This window comes from Rhinolophus ferrumequinum, chromosome 10 (assembly GCF_004115265.2).
Source record: "Rhinolophus ferrumequinum isolate MPI-CBG mRhiFer1 chromosome 10, mRhiFer1_v1.p, whole genome shotgun sequence".
Taxonomy (NCBI): Eukaryota; Metazoa; Chordata; class Mammalia; order Chiroptera; family Rhinolophidae; genus Rhinolophus; species Rhinolophus ferrumequinum.
Genome location: NC_046293.1, coordinates 13,417,193 through 13,434,253, shown reverse-complemented (window position 1 = coordinate 13,434,253; position 17,061 = coordinate 13,417,193). Strand labels below are relative to the sequence as shown.

General features: G+C 45.5%; 1 protein-coding gene across 3 annotated transcripts in view; it reads left to right on the top strand.

Annotated features, from left to right (window-relative positions):
* Positions 1-17,061, top strand: part of ABTB3 (ankyrin repeat and BTB domain containing 3) — a 281,036-nt gene that overhangs the window by 42,560 nt on the left and 221,415 nt on the right. The window lies entirely within an intron of this gene.

Here is a 17,061-nt window from a genome sequence, read left to right as displayed (position 1 = left end):
AGACTTCACTCACAGATGGGTAACATTCATGGAATTCGACCGCCTGCAGAGGAATGCCGGCAGCCAATAGCCACCTCTCACCGGGATCAACCAACAGCCGGCTTAGGTGCCCGTAGGTACCCAGGGGAGCTGGGGAAGCCAGAGTGGGGGTCATGCATCATGAGAACACACCACACATGCCTGATAGCACTGGGGCCACCAGCACCCGTCTCAGGCCACACTAACTCTTCTAGAAGTCTTCCAAGAATGGGTCACCTCCTCTTGAAAGCCTTGTCCTCCCCTTCCTCGCCATTTGGCCACTCCTTGCTTTTTGCCCCGACTTGAACCCCTTGTCAGTATTTATCAGTGAGCCGATGGGAGGAGAACTTCATCTTGGATCACATTCATCTTGGCACCCCAGACACTAGCACACAGTAGGCACTTAACAGGTGATTGTTAAATGAATAATTAAGGGAGGAAATCAGGGACCTTGAAAACAACTATTTTCCAGAGAAAACATCTTACATAAGCTCTTTGGATATAATGAGACTCCTAGGAAGAGGAGAGAGAATATTTCCTCCTCCTCTTAAAAAAAAAAAAAAAAAAAGATGGGGGAGGAAGTAAAAAAGAAAAACCCTTCTACTAGGAGACTCTGCAGGACACTATTTGAGGCTGCAGAAAAGGCTCAGGATTCGGGGGAGAGCGCATGGTGATTGATTAGTCATGCCTGCTGGGAGAGGGCTGGGAGGAGAGCGGCACGGATGCCTGACAGTTGGCATCTCTCTTAAACCCTTGACTAGCGACCAAATGAGTGAAAACGCCGCTCAAACAGTGAAGCATGGCCTTTCCTCCGATCTTTAATTGGGTTATTTAGCACATGTGTTTTACTATTAAAATGAAAATGGGGTGGAAAATAGACTTCCTTTTATAATCCATATCGGATACATATTGGTACCCTATCAACGGAAAAGATGTTTTTAATGAGTGAACCGGAAACAACCCCCTATGTCTGAATGACTGATGATTGTTTCTGGCTAGAGAGGGGATCTGATGGCAGTCCAGGGGACAGGGAGAACGGACATTGCTTATACACCAAAGGTCTCCTGTAGGGGTGGTGTCAGTGTGCTGGTTAATCCTTGGCCTTAAAATCAGAACACCTGTGTTTTCTTCCCAACTTTTTTAAATTGACAAATTTCAAACCTATAGAAAAGTTGAAGGAATAAATACAATGAATACCTATCTGTATACCCTTTTTCTTTACCTTGTTTTACCAACTGTTAGCATTTCGTTATATTTGCATGCCCTCTGTCCCTTTCTCTCTCTTTATACACACACACACATTTTTGTTTTGCTGAATCCTGTAAAAATAAGTTTCAGACATCATCACACTTTACCCCTAATCTTCCCCCAGATGCTTCAGCTGCATTTCCTGAGAACAAGGTCATTCTCCTACATAATTACAAGACCATGATCACAATCACGAGATTTAACATTAATACAATAATGGTATCACACCTCAGAAAGTTAATATTAATTCAGTAATACCGTCTACTGTTCAGTTCTTATTTAACTTTTCTCCAGTGTCCCAAGAATGACTTTGATAACTTTTAAAAAATCTAGGAACCAATGCATTACATTTGATTGTGATATGTCTTTTAATCTTGGACAGCTCCTTGCCTTTTCATCGTTTCATGACTGACTGTTTTTAAAGAAAAACAGATTGGGGGCCTTGTAGAATGTCTCATCTTCTGGATTTGTTTGATGCTTTCCTCATGGTTATAGTAAAATGAAGCATGTTTGGCAGGAATACCCACAGGTGTTATTGTGTACTTGTTACTGCATCCCATGGCGGGCCACATAATGTCTGGCTGTCCCACAGTTGGAGACAGGAAGTTTGATCCCTTGGTGAAATGTAGTGACTGCAAGATCTTACCATTATAGAGACAGATTTTCCCTGTGTAGCTAGTAAGTAATCCGTGAGTGGTTCTTTGAGAGCATGTGAACATCCTGTTCCCCAACTGTCTTCTCCCAAAAGTCTTTGCATCAGTTGGTGCCTTACCTGAGTAAATTGGTGCCTTACCTGAGTAAATTGTCATAGTGAGGATTGCAAAATGGTGATTTTCTAATTCTATTGTTCCTGCCAAACATGCTTCATTTTACTATTTCTGGACATTGCATTCCAGAAAACTGTGGGTTGATTATTTACTCTCTTTGAGCTTTATCTTACTTATCGCTATAAAGAACATAGTAAGAGTGTTGATATAAGGATTAATCTCAATAATGAATATGAAAGAACCCTGTATCATGTGTTTGATAATTGAAAGGAATTACTATTACATTTGGGGGGTGGGGACTCAAATAAAACGCGTATATTTGTCAAAGTTAGTGGTTTCTAAAAGAAAATGAATAAGTAAGAAGCACATAAACAATTCAGTTCAGCTCAGAAAATATTTATAAGCTCTGCTGTGTGCTTGACACAGTGCTAGGCATGGAGATAAATAGCTCAGTGCCTTAAATTAATTCGATGCCTAGGGGGAGAGAAGATGTGTAAAACAGAGATCATTGGAAGAAAAAATGTTTTAATCAATTAACTAATTGATTCATTCATTATTTTATTCACACAATAAACATTTGATGAGGTGCTGGAGAGACTAAATCAAATAATCCCTGGTCTCTGTCCCAAAGAGTCTTACAGCTTCTCCCTGAGGACACCCCCTGAACTCAAACTCAGGTCTGCTGAACTCCACGCTCAGCCCCTTTGCACTAATCATGGAGAGAAAATGATGAAGGGACTCTCTTTGGTGAGCTGTTTGGGCTGAGCTGTGTTTGTCTTTCAAGTGTGTCTTGCACAGTCATTGCTGTACTGTGGCTAGCTAGTGGCGTTCCAAGTCAGACTACTTCTGAACCCCAGGTCCTCCCTGAACCCAGCAAACCCGCGCTTGACTAAGAGCCTTGCATCATCTCCTGCAGGTGCTGGTCTGAGCAGGACCTGCAGGCTCACCCACTTGGCCATTCCGTTTGTTCTCAGCTGACATCCTATCAGGAGCCAGGACTACGCCCCACATGGGGGGTGGGGCACAGCCCATCAAAGCCATTGGCTTGGAATTTGCCACAGCTGGTACAGTTCCGCCCTTGTCTCTCCAGTCAGGCTGCTTGCTGTTCTGTTCCCTCACAGAGGCACCTTTCCTCAGATCACAGAGAAAGGAGATATTGGCAGTAGCTGCCATGGCTGTAATCTTTGTTCCAAGAAGGCCTGGTAACCATGGCAGTTGTGAGACAGAAGTCCGTCTGGGTTGATTGAAACTTGGTGGGAAAGGGAGTCTCTGTGGATGTAGGAGGTTGAGTGGTATGAAGGGTTTAAAATGCATGCAGAAGTCAGCTAAGAAGAGTTATTTACACCTTTTCCCCTTTCCTTTTTGCATTTCAGATACGAGAGAGTTGACTTATTCATACTCATAAGTTTATGGAAATGTCATCATCGATGCAAGGCTCTTTTCTAGTTTTAGTTTTTAATTTTTTTTCTCTTCATCTATGATGTCCACTCCCCTATAAGTAGCCATCTAAGGTATTTAATATGCTCTTGAGCAGATATGTCTGTAAAACATGTAGTATGGCTTTGTGTGCGTGTGTTATTGATTTATAGACACGATATTGTGCCAAGCAGCTTGTTCTCTGCTTACCGTTTTCACCTGTGTTCTCACCATGGTTTTAAGATCTGTCCATGTTGGCTGGACATCTAGTTTATTGCTTCTAACACCTGCATACTTGTAGCAACCAAGGTAGGCTACGTTATGCTGCAATAACAACGCCAAAATTTTAATGGCTTAAAATAATAAAGGTTTACAGGTTGGCCATACTGCGTGGCCATCAGGTCAGGAGGAGCTTCGCTTCACATCTCACTCAGGGACTTAGGATGCTGGAGCCTCCACCATGGCAGGGAGAGGAGAAAGTGGCAAGTCGCTCCCTGGCTCATAAACGCTCTATGGCAAATAGCACATTGGTCCAGAGTGGCCAACATAAGTCACATGGCCATTCCCAACTTCCTAAGGCGTGGGAACTGCAATCCTGCCATGAATCTAGGAGGAAAACTGGAAATAATTGGTGAATGATGCTAATGCTTGCTACGTAGTACGTACCCACCATATTTTATATTTGTCCATTCTTTAGTGATAGGCAACTAGTTGCTTCCAATTCCCCACGACCACAAACAGTGTGTCATCATGAGTCTCCTCTTGCTTATCCCTTTATAGCCCCGTGCAAGTATCCCTCCGGGCTCTACCCGCAAGCATGGGTTTGTGGGGTCATAGGGTTTATACGTACTTGGTTGCAATAATCACCTGATGAGACTAGAATGGCTACACCATTCTAGACTCCCACCAGCGGTATGTGAGCGTTCCTATTCACCCATATCCTCTCCGGCATTTGGTATTACTCGACATTCTAATTTTGCCAGTCTGTTGAGTATAACGTGAAAATTTCATTTTCATTTCTTTCATTACTAGTGACTTTGCATCTCTCATGTCTTTTGACTTAGCTGGCATTTATTTCCACTTTTGTGAACTACCCATTCATGTTCGTAGACTGATTTTCTGCTGCTTTTTTTTTCCCCGTTGATTTATTGGTGTTTCTTGGGTTGATCCTTTATTGGGTTTAGACATTGCGTGTATCTTTTCCCACTCTGCCAGTTCTCTGTTAACTTTGTCCATAGTGTCTTTTGTTGAACAGAAGCCCTTAGTTTTGATGTAATCAAATCCATCAACTTTTTTCGCTGTGTTCATGCTTTGGGGACCTTATTTAAGAGGTCCTTCTATATTCTAGGTTTACATGATAGTCTCTCACACTTTCGTCTGTAGCTTTACAGTTTTCTTTTCACACTTAGGCTTTTCATCCATTTGGAGTCTACCCTTATAAATGGTGTATGAGAGGGATCCAAATTCTTTCAGTGAGCCAGTTTTCTCAGCATTATTACGGAATCACTTTTATCTCCATTCGTATGAGGTACAACCTTTATTATAAATCAAGTTCTTCTGTGCATGGGTTTGTTTCTGAGCTTTTTATTCTGTTGTGAGCTTTCTGAGCCTTACCATTCAGAAACTAAAGCAGAACGAGGTTTTGTTTGGGGGAATTTGTATGGTGTGTTCTGGGCAGGGGAGCCTTGGTGATTTCCCGTAATGCTACGAGGTGGTGAAACATAATGAAACCAACAGGAACCTTGGGGTCAGACAAACCTGCCCTCAGTCCCAGCTCCCCCATTTCCCAGCCACGTGACCTTGAGCAATTTTTTCAGCCCTTCTAAGCCTCCGTTTCTTCATCTGTAAAACAGGGGTGATAATACGCACCTCCTAGGATTGTTGTAAGAATTAAATGCCTTAATATATGTAAATGCATAGCACTCAATAAATGTATTTCCTTTCATCATCATCATCAGACAAATGAATGTACTGACGCTCTAAGTCATTTCCTGAGGCTTCATCGAGGTGTGGTTATACATGGGGAACATGTATAACCCCTAGCACCCCAAATAGCATTGACTTTTGCTCCCACCTGCTAATACACGACACCCAATAATTATTTCTGGGTGCGCCATGGTGTCCCACCTGGGCTCATGAAAGCTTCCCACTGATCTGTCCCCCAGCACCTCTGTGGGTATCGCTGAGGTCTCCATGGAACACTTGCATTGTCCCGCCCCACGAGGCTCGAAGACCAGGGCCTGGCGCGTGGTAGATGCTTAGCTAGGAACGTGGAACGAGCCATCCCACTGCTCATCTTGGCTGCCATTTCCGCACCTGGACTTTCGGAACACGTCGGATTTCTGGTCAGCCCCCCTGAGACCTTTCTCCTGAAATGCAAATAAAAACAAAATCAAAATAAAGCAAGGTCTCTGAGCCATGAGGTTGAGGGAGGCACTGAAGTCTTCACCACCAGGCTGGGGCTGGGCACCCTGGTGGGGCTGGTCCGCCTGTGCTGCCGCACATAGTTTGGTTTAAAGGCCACACAAAGCTGGCTCTGTGAGGAGGCACGTTTTTTGGCTGCCTTTCAAAAAAGGCCTTTTATTTTTTTTTTTTTTGGACTTTTGTGATTTAAGCTTTTGATGCCTTGTTTGCGGCTCTGTTCTGTCACCTTCTTTCCTCAGCCTTGGAGGGCTGTCAGTCTCGGCAGCAGGACGGAGCAGTTCCCCGTGACTCTGTGCCCTGGCCAACAGGGCGACCACCTCCCCCCAATATCTGGGGTATCCACCCGGCCCACTTCCTGTTCTCCTCCCTTGTGATTGTTTGTGTTTTGAAGTATCGCTGGCACAGCAAGTCCAGACCACTCTCTTCCTCCTACCCCCACTTGGTGATATTAATAAAAGCAATTTCATTCCGTCTGGGTCCTGAGACCTGTGCATTGTCTTTGGCTCAATCCCAGCTTGACTAGCAAGTGGGAAGATCATTCTGGAGCTTTGTTGTGTCAGAATAGGACTAAATCCCATCTCTGCGTTGCTTCTGCCACGCGGACGGGGTTCTTCAAACAGCCTAAAAACGGGCTGTGGACAGGGTCCCAGACAAAGGAGATGTAGGAAGTCTGCCCCAAACCTGTTGCTGAACAGTCTCGTGAAGGACTGGGCAGTGACAGATGGACATTTCGCACTGTCCACCCAGTCGCTGGGAAGAATCCAGTTCAAAAAGAGATTTCACTGGTCTCCTGTCGGACTCCCCAGGATGGCTTTCTGAGAAGGTGTGGGGGTGGGCGGGGCAGGGCCCTTAGCCCAGAGCTCCACCCTGTTTCAGAGCCAGCGCCTCCTGATGTTAAGTTGCAACACCTTGACTGAGCCTTTTGTAGTTATTCATTTAGTAGTAGAGAATTATTTCCTCTGTCTCTTTTTTCTTAAATATTCCTGGAGTTGAGGTAAACGTTCACTAATCATTATGAAATTGAATTTTTTCACTACTCCTCCATTTCCACTTTAATAATGTAACATTTATTATATCTCTATGTTACCTGTGAAAAGGAAGGACATAATTCACTCTTACAACTACATTTCCACTTAATTGGTGCCCAGTTAAGCTTGGATGGTGAAGACACTTGGTTCATCTGCCACGTGGCACCTTTGTTCATGGCAGACACAAGTAATTGGGCATAGCACTTTTCCTCACTGAGCTCATATGGGACTTCAGAATCCTTCTCAACACTGTTCTAGGCAACCACTATTGTTTTAAAATAATTTTTTTGTTTTTCAATTACAGTTGACATACAATATTATGTTAGTTTCAGTTGGACAACATAGTGATTAGAAATTTATATAACTTATGATCACCTGTAAATCTTGTACCCATCTCATACCATACGTAGTTATCACAGTATTATTGGTTGTATTTTATATCCCCATGACTACTTTGTAACAACAAATTTCTACCTCTTAATCCCTTCCCTTTCTTCATCAGTCCCCTCAAACACACTCCCATCTGGTAACCATTAAAATGTTATCTGTATCTATGAGTTTGTTTCTGTTTTGTTTATTCCTTTACTTTGTTTTTTAGATTCCACATATAAATGAAATCATATGGTATTTGTCTTTCTCTGTCTGACTTATTTCACTTAGTATAATAATATCCTAAGGTCCATCCATGTTTCGGCAGATGGCAAGATTTTATTATTTTTATGGCTGAGTAATATTCCATTGTATACATGTACCACATCTTCTTTTATTCATTCATCTATCGATGGACACTTAGGTTGCTTCCATAATTTGGCTACTGGAAATAATGCTGCAATGAACTATATGGATGCATAGGTCTTTTTGAATTAGTGTTTTGGGTTTCTTCAGATAAATACCCAGAAATAGAATTACTGGGTTCTTCTTTGTCTCTTGTTATGGCCTTTGTTTTAAAGTCTATTATGTCTGGTGTAAGTATTGTTACCTCAGCTTTTTAAAATTTCTATTTTCATGAAATATCTTTTTCCATCCCTCTACTTTCCATCATTGTGTGTATTTCAATCTGAAGTGAGTCTCTTCACTTCAGTTTTTACTGTTGTTTGTAAAAACAAATTACGTAGGCAGCCTATGTAAGAGTCATATTTTCTTATCCATTTAGCCACCCTCTGTCTTTTGATTGGAGTACTTAATCAATTTACGTTTAAAGTAATTGTGGATGATATGTAGTTATTGCCATTTTATTATTCACTTTTTAATATATATTTTTTCTTCTTTTTAAAAGAAATTCATTTAACATTATTTATAATACTGGTTTGGTGGTGATGAAATCCTTTAGCTTTGTCTTGTCAGGGAAGATCTTTATCTGTCCTTTGATTATAAATGATAGCTTTGCTGGGTAGAATAATCTTGGTTGTAGGTCCTTGCTTTCAATATTTCATGTGAAAGCCTTCTGGCTTGCAAAATTTCTGTTGAGAATTCAGCTGACAGTCTTATGGGAGCTCCCTTGTAGGTAACTGACTGATTTTCTCTTGCTGCTTTTACGATTCTCTTTGTGTTTAACCTTTGGCATTTTAATTATGATGTGTCTTGGTGTGGACCTCTTTGGGCTCATCTTGTTTGGGACTCTACTTCATGGGCTTGTATGTCTCGTTCCTTTGCCAGGTTAGGGAAGTTTTCTGTCATTATTTCTTCAAATAGGTTTTCACTTTCTTTTCCCTTTCTTCTTCTGGTAACTCTGTGATGTGAATGTTGGTACACTTGATGTTGTCCCAGAGACCTCTTAAACTCTCCTTAATTTTTTGGATTTTTTTTTTCTTTTTGCTGTTTTGAGTGTTTTCTGTTACCTTATCTTCCAAATCACTGATTCGATCTTCTACTTCATTTAATCTGTTGATTCCTTCTAATATATTCTTTCTTTTAGTTATTGTAGTCTTCATTTCTGACTGGTTGTTTTCTTTATTTTATATCTCTCTTTTTATGTTTCCTATCATTTTTGTTGAAATTCTCACTGAGATCATTGAGCATCCTTATAACCAGTGTTTTGAACTCTGCATCTAACAGATTGCTTGTCTCCATTTTGTTATTTTGTTTAGTTGTTTTTTTAGGAGCTTTGTTCTGTTGTTTCATTTGGGACATGTTTCTTTGTCTCCTCACTTTGGCTGCCTCCCTGTGTTTGTTTCTATGCATTAGGTAGATCTGCTATGTCTCCCAGTCTTAGTAGAGTGGCCTTATGAAATAGGTGTCCTGTGGAGCCCAGTGGTGCAGTCTCCCTGCTCTCCTAAGTTGGGTGCTCCAGGTTTGTCCCTTGTTTGGGTTGTGTGTGCCCTCCTTGTTGTAGTTGAGCCTTTGTTGCTGTTGGTATGTCATTGGGAGGGATTGACCCTCAGGTTTATCGGTTATGAAGACTGGCCATGACTACAGTGGAGGAGCTGTCATGCAGGAGCTGACCCTATGGAGGTAAATTCACTTTAGCAGGGCTTTGGTGCCTGCTGAGTCTGCGTTTTGGATATGTCGTTTGTGGAGGTGGTTGGGTGGTGCTCTGGTATAGCCTGAAGCTGGCTACCAGTATGTTGGTTCTGGGGACTCTTGGGAGAGGCTCTGGTGCAGGCCAAACTCAGCTGCTGCCTGTAACCTGCCCAGGGTCACTTGGTGTGCACCACAAAGTGATCTGTAGATGGTTGCTACTTGTGTTGGGCTTGGAGATGCTTAGAAGAGGCTTAAGCTGTGAACTAAGGCCAGCTGCCACTAGTGCTAGGCTTGGGGCTGCTTAGCAAGAGATATGTGGCATGCTAAGGCCAGATGCTGTTTGTTTGGGGTTTGTGAACCTTCAAGAGATTTTTAAGAAAGTCCACAGAATGAGCCAAGACAGGTCATTGTATGGAAAAGCCACTGGAAGTGGCTTGGATGGACCGGCAAGTTGGGTAAGGTGGGGGTTTCAGGGAATCACCAGGGCAGCTCCAGTGGTGTTAGCTAGGTTAATAAAGACTCAGATACAGTGCCTGCCTCCTCGTACAGGCTGGGAGGTGGGAGGGTGCAAGAAAGGAACAACGGCTTCTGTCAGCAGTTCAGTCTGGGAGAAAGCTGCCCTTCCAGCTCTCACCCAGAAGCCGGGCAATTCAGTTCCTTCTTGTATGTACCTGATGCCTTTCGAGCTGCTGCCCGGTGCTGGAGCTCAGAGCAAGTGAGTCCATCAGCTAGTAAGTCTGGGCCCTTTAAGAGGAATGCCTGGGACTCCAGCCATTCCCCATCTCACTCAGTCACAATCTCCACTGGTTTTCACAGCCAGAAGTTATGCGGACTTCTTTTACCAGCACTGGAAATCTGGGCTGGGTAGCATGGTCTGGGGCTGGGACCTCTCGCTCCTCAAGGGGCACCTCTTCAGCTGAAATATTCCTCCCGATTTTTCACTGCCACATGTGAGTGTGAGACCAGCCAGCCCTTCCACATTTCCACCAGTCTCAAGGTGGCTTGTATATCTTTAGTTATACAAAATAAAGATACTGTATATCTTTAGTTATAGGACTTCCATTCATCTAATCTTCAGGCAATTCTCAATGATGCTTGTTCTGTAGTTTAATTGTAATTTTGATGTGGTCTTGAGAGGAACATTTACCTACTCTGCCATCTAGCCTGGAAGCCTAAGCAACCACTATTGATCAGAATTGGCATGTGAGGTGAAAGCAATATACTATACTGACTTATAAGTAGTCACCAATTCTTCATAGTTCTTTGTTAATTCTCTTCAGTTGGTACTTTGTATATTATTAATTAGCTACATATATGTCTTAACTTTTCTACTACCCCATAAGTTGCTTAAGAAAGAATCTCTGCTTGATTTATCTTTGCATCATCCTAGCCCTACCCTATGGTCACCTTCAAATAACTATTTATTGGATTGATGAAGAATACGTCTTCTTATTAAGACTAAAAGGACAGTGTTGAAATTCTATTCAGAGTCAGCTCTAGGTCTTTCAACTTCCTCCTCAGTGATACTTACCATTATATACTCTCTCTCTTTAGGGGAATGAAGTCAACCAACAATTACAAAATAAAAGCTGACAGCATCTTTAAACCCACTTCCTGCCTTAAACCAGAACAAAACGGGGACACCTTGTCTCGTGTAAATTTCATAGTACAGGAAACGGCCTGCCCTGAGCCAAGAAACAATTCAACTTGGCATCTTCTTCAGCTTAGTTCCAGCAAGTGTGTGGCACCAAGAGATCGCATACAGGGACGTGACCTGTGTCCTCAAGGAGTGTACCGTCTCTGTGGCCGTAAAATGACCACACAGCTAAGTTGTCCTGGGAACTTTCCGACCTCATCTCTGACCGCTTGCTCCGTGCTCACTGTGCACCAGCTGCACGGACCTTCGGCTTTACCCGATAATGCACATGTGTCCTGCACAGGGCCATGGCACGTCACGTCAGGTAGCCACAGATTCACCTCTCACTTCCTGCTGGCCTCTTTTCAAATGTCCCATTATTTCCCCCGTGACCCCATTACACTTTTTCTTCCTGTTCTACTTCTTTTTTTCTCCTTAGCACTTGGTACCAACAGACCTCTACACATTTCTCTGTTACTTGTTTATTGTCTGTCTGCTGGCCTGGGGTGTGAGCTCCAGGGACACTGTCTGGTGCAGAGAAGGGTTTTGCAACCTCAGCACTGCTGACAGTTTGGACCAGAGAATTCTTTGTTGTGGGGGGGCTGTGCTGTGCATTGTAAGGTGTTGGGCAGCATCCCTGGCCTCTACCCACTCGATGCCGGCAGCATCACCCGTCCCCCCAAGTCGCGACAATCAAGCATGTCTCCAGACATTGCTAAAGGGCCCCTGGGGAAGGGGCACAATGACTTGTGATGGGGAACCACTGGCCCAGAAGCATTTAACACATAGTCAATTCAAATGTGTGTGGAGAGAATGAATTCACTCAGCATGTATTCACACTGGTACCATGTGCTGGGCACTGTGCAAGGTCCTCTCCCCTTTACTCGCGCGTCTGTGTGCAGATAGAGCAATTCCCACCTGGTGGAGTGGTTGTGAAGTATAGGAATAATAGCCATAAAGGTATGGAGTGGTAGGTGCTTAATAAGTGGAAGCTGCGATCGTGGGCAAAGGCCCTGACCTGACCCCATTGGTCCTTCCAGCCTTATCACCCCGCACTGCCATCCCCAAGTCCCTCCGTTTTACAGATAAAGAACTGCAATGAACACTAGTTGAGGACTTTGCCCAAGGTCACAGAGCCAGGGGGTGACGGAGCTGGACCTGAGCTCTCAGGGACCTGACTGTACATCCCGGTGCTTTCTCTCCCAATCGTCCTCGAGAGAGGGATGACCTCGTAACTCAGTGTGCTTGAGCCAGCACCTTCTTCATGCTCAGTAAATATTTGTGGAAGAATTGAGTGCACAGCCCAGCAAATAAAAGTCAGACAGGATAAATACTAGGGTGGAATCCATGCAGAGAACCCGGGAAACACAGGAGGGAGACATTTGTTCTGGCGGAGAGGACTTTTAGTGGAATTAGTATTACCTTGTTTCCCCGAAAACAAGACCTAGCCAGACAATCGGGTCTAATGCGTCTTTTGGAGCAAAAATTAATACAAGACCTGGGTCTTATATTATAATATATGATATAATATAAGACCGGGTCTTATAGTAAAACAAGACCTGGGTCTTATATTATAATATATGATATAATATAAGACCGGGTCTTATAGTAAAATAAGACCCGGTCTTATATTAATTTTTGCTCCACAGGATGCATTAGAGCTGATTTTTGGGGAAACAGGATAGTGAGTCCTCCTGTGCAGAGGCCCAGGTGAGCCTGAGGGCCGTCAGCGGGTCTCCACATAGGAAGGGATGCTTGGCTCCTGTATCACTTACCCCTGTGTGTGCTGTAGGAGTGGCCAGGGGAGGGGCTGCTGGCAACTCTGCCTCTCCTTAGCCTGTCTCCCCAGCATCCCTCGCTCTGCTTCATCAGAGCCATTCTTTTTTCCTCCCCCTGTGCTCCTTTTCCAAATTGGGAGGCTTTGAGGCCCGCTTGGTCTTTTGTCTTTTCTGTTTCCTATCTCCTACAGCCCCTGACTTCCCAGGCTTGAGAACTGCCCTAGATGCCTAACCTACATTTCTTTCCCTTGCTGCTCACACTTGTCAGGCCCCTCCTGGAGCTGAGAAACATTTCTCCCCTGCCCTGGGGGCGGGGGCGTTCTGAGGCTTTGCTTCCATGCTTGCCTGCTCCTCACCCTCCCAAGCTGGGACCCTCTCACATCAAGCCCAAGATCTGGCTTCAAATCTTTGCACTTTGGCTGGCTAGGGGCCACAAGTGCTCTCATTCTTCTCGGCCTTTTCAAAAGGAGCTACGTTCTCTGTCCCCTACAGTTTGCCCCCCACAGACAGGGACTCCTGGCCACCCTGCCCGCAAGTGATGCTTAATGTACTTGAAATGCACCCCAGGAGATCATTTGCTTTCTGGGCTCTGGCCACCAGAAGATGGACTCAAGCTGCTAGTGGCTTCTTGGCTTACGGCCTTGAATCTTCTCACACCTTTTCTGCAGGCACCGCCCAGCTAAACACTGAGGAGCAGTTTCTCTCCATGGTGAGTGATCTGGTTATTCCACACTCTCGTATCCAAACTCACCTGAGAGCTGGACCGTTTTCCCTCTTGGGCCCTGAGTGAGTGCATGGGGACAGAGGAAGTAGCCTGCTCTGGGGAAAGGTTAAGTGTTTTTGGCCCCCTGTGGTGTGTGAAACAGAGAGAAGCTGGTCAGAGGACACAGAGAAACTGTTTAACAGCTGACACCTCAGCTGCCGTGACTAAGGAACCTCCCAAAGCTGTTTCTTTTCTTTTCTTTTTTAAATACCATCTCTGTTAGTGTGAGGGTTTGCCTTACAAACATCAGTAACAAAACTAACACGCTCTTCTCAGTGTGTGCTGGCAGAGCACTTCCAGGGGAGAAGACCAAGTCCTCATCCTCCCTCTGTCTCTCAGTGGCTGTGGTATATTCAGCAGGTGTCTTGACATCTCTGGGCTCAGATTCCTCTACCACATGGCAACATTCATTCCTTAATCCTCAGAAGGCAAGACACTGGGCCAGATACGCTGGATACTCTTCACTGCTTTGGGATCTTCTCCCTTTTTCCTCCATTGACTTATGCTCAGCTGGACAATTTTTATTTGTGAACTTCTTTTCCTGCGTCTTGGAACCCCAGGCACCCCAGCGGCTTTTCTCTCCTGCTCAAAACTGCGAGGGGCTTCCTTCTGTCACCTTCAGGGAAGAGAATCCAGAGCTCTTGCCTGGCCTGAGACCGTGCGATCCGGCCTGACTGCCTCTTCAACCCCAGTGCCCTCCCCCGTTCCTGGCTTTCCAATCCCCCAGGCCCTTCTTGCCGTTCTCCAAAGCAGTTCCCAACCCCAGCCTTTGAGCTCGAGGTTTCCTCTACCAAGATGGCATCCATCAGACGTGCTAATGCCTTGCGTCTTCACTTCCGTCTGGAGTTTGCTCCCCTCCTCAGAGATGCTTCCCTGATCATTCTGTCCAAAATAGTCGTTTCCTTCCCCCGCCAGCTGCCCTTGCGGTCGTCTCTTCTGTCCTCTTCCCTGGCTTTATGTGTTTTCAAAGGGCCTGTGTCAAACATACTGGTTCTTTTGTTCCATCAACTCCATGAGGGCTAAGCTTTCTATGTTTGGATCATCACTGTATCCCTGGGACCTAGAACTGTTCCTGGCATAGGCCCCAAATAAATACCCGATGAATTTGCATTTATGCTGCACACCCTGTGAGACTAAGAAACAGGAACCCTGCTGCTGTGGCTTGAAGTAAAGCAGTTTCGTCCTCTGTTCTGGGTTTGTAATAATGATCATAGGTGCCTTTTATTGCGTGGTGACTGCATGCCAGGCACATGTGTTGTTTCATTCAACCCTGCAATAGCTAAACGTGGGAGATGCTGTTAGGGTCCCATTTTTTAAGTGAGGGGCTCACAGCTGTGAGGGACACATTCTCCATTGGAGCCCTAGGCCTAACTCTAGAGCCCAACATCTCAATTACTGCCCTGTGTTTTCCTGCCTTTCAATGGGGACAAAAACTCAGTAGCTATCCCCTGGACTGTCTCGTACACAGAGATGTGCTGGTGATGACCCCGTCAGGACCTAAGGCCACTCCTCGCTGTTGGGACTGCTGCTGGTACAGCCCACGGCTCACAACCCTCTTTGGAAATTGCTTCCGTAAAAGAGAATATCTGGACCACAGTCACATCCCCTTTCTAGTCAGTGCTCACTTAGTGACCGATTGACACATGGGTATGAAAGCACCACTCACCAACTCCGGACACCTGTGAAGGGTCATCCCAGCTTCTGAGCATCCAGCGGGCTGGGCTCAGTCCTCCGTTGAGATCATGTCACAGCCCAGCTTCTCCCTTTGCCCAGTCCGGCTTCTCACCTTCCCTCACACAGGGGTCAAGCCCAACAACGCTCCTGTAAGTCCTATATATACACTTCTTTATACTCATCTCCATTGGTTCTTCCGCTTCTCGGGGAATGCAGCGTGCCTCGGGGACTGCCCCCCTGCTTCCCCTTGGAGTGTCCTGGGTCTTGGAGGGCTAGCACGTGCTGGTGCAAGGCTCGGAACTGTTCATGGGTCGTGATGGCCAGGCGGAGGGGAGTCCCCCTGTCCCAAGTGTCAGACTCAGTATGGTTTCTCTTTGTGGTTTTGAGTTGTGCCGTTTCACTGGTGAGATAAAGAACTCTTTGCTGAGCCACTATAAGCCCACACCGCGGTCGTCTTAGGGAAATGCTTGTGAGGATGGGTGGTTGGAGAATGAGAAAGGCAGAAATGGGATTGCCCACGACATCACAAACAGCCCACATAAGCCAGGGAAAGACCTTGTCTGAGGCAGACTGCGATGTGGCCAATACATAATTCACGTCCCGCTTGTTCAATGCTCATGTCTGGTTGCTTCAGTTACAGCTCCGTCCCGACTGCTTTTAATACCCTCCTAGAGTCCAGAAGGACCATGACACACAATAGAAGCTCAAGAAGTGTGGGAAGAAGAGAAATGAATCAGCAGGGAGGAAAGTAAAAGGGAACCCAGCGAAGTGAGAAAGCAGGGAATATAATCTCATTATCGACTTCAGGAGACGCAGCCACTTGTACATTTCTCAAGCCTTAGTGGAGTGCCCACTCTGTGCCAAGCCGGTAAAACCAGGGGCTGGAATATCAGATGATTCAGCCATGGCCCCTGCCCAGAAAACACTGTGACTCAGCCTTGGGCATGTCGCTTAACGACTTTCTTTGGCTTGGCTCTATGCAGACATGGTCTGTTAACTCATGTCACTTACAGGTTGGGGGTGATGTGACTGCACCCTCCTTATGTCTTGCCCACTCATGCCTTTGCCCCCCCTTCCTTTACACATCAGTTAAAAGGACTGTACCCCCTCCCACACGTACTCAGCGCTTCTCATATGCCAGGCCCTGGGCTTAACGCAGTTTATGTGCACTATTTTATTTAACCCTTATAGCAGCTCTGTAAGATAGGTACAATTGTTTATCCTCCTTTTATAGATGAGGACCAGAGGCTCTGGGAGAATAAGTAATTTGTCCAAGTTCTCATAGAGGCCAGTGGTGGAGCCAGGGCTATTCGACAATGCAGCCCATTCTCTTGGTGCTTCTTCACCTGGGCATACCCACCCTTCCACTTTTTGGCCTCCCACCTTGACACCTGGACATCCCATCCCTTACCAGGCCCTCATTCCCCTTGAGCTTCCTGGTTCCACCTCCACACACTGGCCCATCTTCCCTCCATTTTCCCTTTCTCATCCTAGACCTGACTGTTCATGCCCAAATCTACAACTGCGGTGACTCCTTCTGCCTTTGAGAGTGAGAATGGATCTTCTGTCGCTTGTGAAACTGTCCGCTGACAGGGCTTTGGCTGCACGCCCTGCCCTGTGGACAGGAATCAGGTTCCTTAGAAGGCTGGAACACAGGTGTCACCAGGATGCTGTCTCCACCCGACATGAGAGCCAGCCCCGCTCTTACAGCACAGCATGGCAGAAAGTGCTGGAAAGAATTCAAGAAGTCTGATTTCTGCTCCCTGTGGCAGGCAGTATGGGGTAGTGGTTAAGTAGCGGAGCTGTCAAAGCTGACATTCTGGATTTCCCACCTACCTGCTGAGTGACG